Genomic DNA, 3,674 nt, shown 5'->3' with positions numbered 1-3,674 from the left:
GAAAAGAAAATTAAAGGAAAAATCAGAAACCAATCTATAATATTTAGTCGTTTTTCTTTTCACTAAGCTTCTCCTTTATGTTAATCATTTTGATATTTTCTTTTTTTTTTTTGTTTTTGTAATTGTTCTGTTTTATTTTGCTCCTTACCCTTCCCAAAAGAGATGGAGAACACAAAGAATGAGGCTAATTGGGCTACTTCCTGAGCCCCTATTAGAGGGCTGCAAAAGCCCTAGGCTATCCTCTGGGGCACTGAAGTTCTCTTCCCTTGCCATTTCTATTTAATATTTGTTAAAATATTGTTAAGTAAATGCATGCTGTAGTCAGATATGCTTGTTGTAGCGTCTTATAGACATGAGTGATTGTAAGTGCATGTTAGGAGTCTACTCAGGACTGAATTCATCATTTACACCCAATGTAGACGGGTTAACTTCTGGCAACTTGGTGTTTTTCTGGCTTATGTATCTTTTAAATCTGTTTCATTCTCTCTAAATTATTTTAAAATATTTATTAAAGAATAATCAGTGTCTACCAAACACATATTTAACATCAATCAAGCATTAGACTATAGAAAAAAGGTTATTAAAATAAGTAGGCCTCTCAACAAAGGACCACTTCCACTGAACTTAAATAATTAAGAGGGGCTGACGTCTCTGAACCACAATAAAGACACCGCAGTACTGTCCATAATCGAAGAGCTAATGGGTTAGTGATTAAGAATAAGGAGAAGACAGGCAGAGCTGAACTTCTGATAAATACAAATTCAGTGGTTCAAATAGACAAACAGGCAACAGCTGGTGGCCGAGATTACATTAGTGCCTTGGTGAAGTCTTATGATCTCTTATAATTGTTTTAAGTGAGCGCACCATCATTATTATGGACTGTTATTTTAGTTCAAATTCTTCAAGTTTCAAAATAAAAAAATACTTAAAAAACAAACCCTGGTATCTATTTTTTCCTTGTTCATATTTAATGTCTTATTTTTTATTTTGCTCTGTGATTGACAGTCAGACTGCTTTTATTTAAATTATAGGGGAGCCTATGTCCAGCTGAAGATTGCAATTTTATTTCCATTAATTCAAAATGGCATTTCAGTTCAGTGTTTTGGGGGAAGGAAAAAATGTTTTTCACATTTATTTCTGGCAGTCGCATGTATTTATTCATCCTTTTATGCGGTACTGAAAGCTTACAGCTGGGACTTGCTTAAGAACTAAAATATTTTTTCACATTTACGTTATTGATTTTTTTTTTTTATTAAAGTTCTTCTCAGAACATTCTATGTTGAATAAGCTGTAGTGGGCGGTTCCATCTGTTGCAGTTTTAGCTTTTTAAATTATAAAGGTGACCAATTTAGTATCAAAAAAGATTGATGCAGCAAAAAGAATTAAGTTGCTCTTTCAGGAAATAAAACACTTCATTAAAAAAATTTAGTACGATGGTCATTTTTTTTTTGACCTGCAGGAATTAGAGTTTTGAGTTTAATGGTGGTAGACTAATGAAATGTGGAAATATTTATGTTGATTAGAAGTACTAATTAACATACACATTGTTTTGACATGCAAATAACAATTTCAAAGTACTCTACACAATGGAAATTAATTGAAACTGACCTTATTTTTCTAAAGTTTCAAACCTGTGAATAGAAAGTGGCAAACCTAACCCTTTTCCCATACTTACGTAAATTCTGGCGTCAAGTTTTGTTTTTTGAATCCCGACCTTTGCATGTAAATTTGCATACTCTTATTTTGAGCCTGTTTTCTTTGCACATGCAAGTTTTCTAAATCTTATCTCTGGTCTGTGGTCCAAACATCACACCTAGTGACCCTTGATGTCCCTTAATGTTCATAACAAGGAAAAATAATTGAAGCAATTATTTAGGAAACAATCAAGCACCGCATATCTAGAATTGATGTGTTAATGAGCAGTCAACATGGCTACAGACAGGGGATGTCATGTTTCATGCTGGAATTCAATGAAGAAATAACAAAAGAATGTGATGAAAGTGTATAAAGCAGTTTCCAAAAGGTACCACATGAAGTAGTAATGAACAATCTGAAAATGGAAATTCAAGTGGCAATGTGTAAAGTCGGTACAAAATTGGTTCAAACGCAAGAAGCAAAGAATTATGGTGAGGAGACCTTTTTCAGTAAGAGGTGTTTACACATTACATACACAACTTGGAAACTAGGTGGGAGAACAGATAATGAAGATTAAAAAAAAAACTGTTAGAGAGACCTGGAGAGCATATATACAGGCTATGGCAGACTTGTAGCAAATGTAAATTAATGTAAGAAAACATTTTACAAGTATTACATGTACGAAGTAAAAATGTTAGATTTTAATTCACAATGAGAGTCTGAAACTTGAAAGTACACCAATTGTGAGAGACTCAAGTCATAGTGGACTTATCGCTATCTACATCTAGAGATTTTTCAGAAGCGATCAAGAATGCGATTAGGATGTTTGGTTATATATCAGGCCTCATTTGGATTTTTGTGTACAGTTTTGGTATCTCCATAATACTAAAAAGATATATGAGCAGTAGAGAAAGACTGATTCTGAGACTGAGATGTATGAGCTGTGAGGAGAGAGTTGAATGCTTCAGGCCAATGGAGATTAATCTGTAACTTGATTGAAGTGGTTAAAATTATGAAAGGAATAAGTACAATGGATTCCAGCTTACTTTAAAATAAATGTTTCAACAAGAACATGGGGACATTGGGAACTTGTTAAGGGTGGATTCTGCAAAAATGTCTGAAGGTATGTCTTCATGTAAACAAATTTCCAAGTACTGTAATGGAAAAAAGTGGGACTTCAGTCACCTTTAAATCTCACCTTCGTGTTATTTTAGTCAATTAAGGTAAATTGGATGGAAAATGCTTGTTGGGATGAGTGCACTGTTCTCATTAAAATTATTCAAATGTTTTAATGTTCCTCTAGTCCTGAGCCTGGGCTTCAATTTGAAGACCAATGTGAAGCAATTGAGCCTGTTATAATGTAATGGACGTCCCTGCTTCCACCAGATGGAGTGGGAATGTTTGTTAAATTATTACACATTCTTCATTGCCCTGATTCTACCTAACTTTCCCCGAAGTAATCTGGCAGTATTGTCTATACTTCCAACATATCTCGAAACCCCCAACTTTTGATATATTTTTTAAATTAATCAAATATATGTTTATCATCTGCTAAAATATTAACATTTATTTTAATTAGCATCTTTTTCAGGAAGCATCACCAAAAAACCTGCAGTGGATTACTTTTAAGATTTTTGCATGTTGACAATGTGGCATGATTTGGGACAAGATTCCGGATAAAAACATTAAAATGCACTTTAAATTTCAAACTTTCATGTAACTCTTATTAAAAACATAACTATTCTATTGTTACATTATTAAGGGTAGAGTGCATATTGCAATATGTCACTTTTTTGAAGAAGTACTCAAGAACAATGATATGTTTCAAACATAATCTTATTAAAGCACTTAAGTTCATATGATAGTTATCTCTCATAAATATAATTCATATTCACTAAGAGAATCCCATTAATTTGATTACGTTTAACTGTGTGAACTCTCTTGTTCATAGATTTCCCTTTTAATGAATGATTCAGCTGCTCAATTTCACTGCAAAACCACAGGAAGAAAAAACATTCCCACAGATCAAAAGCTCGCCA

This window comes from Polypterus senegalus, chromosome 2 (genome assembly GCF_016835505.1).
Source record: "Polypterus senegalus isolate Bchr_013 chromosome 2, ASM1683550v1, whole genome shotgun sequence".
NCBI classification, from domain to species: Eukaryota; Metazoa; Chordata; class Cladistia; order Polypteriformes; family Polypteridae; genus Polypterus; species Polypterus senegalus.
The sequence above is the reverse complement of the archived record's forward strand: the minus strand, read 5'-3'. Positions refer to the sequence as shown.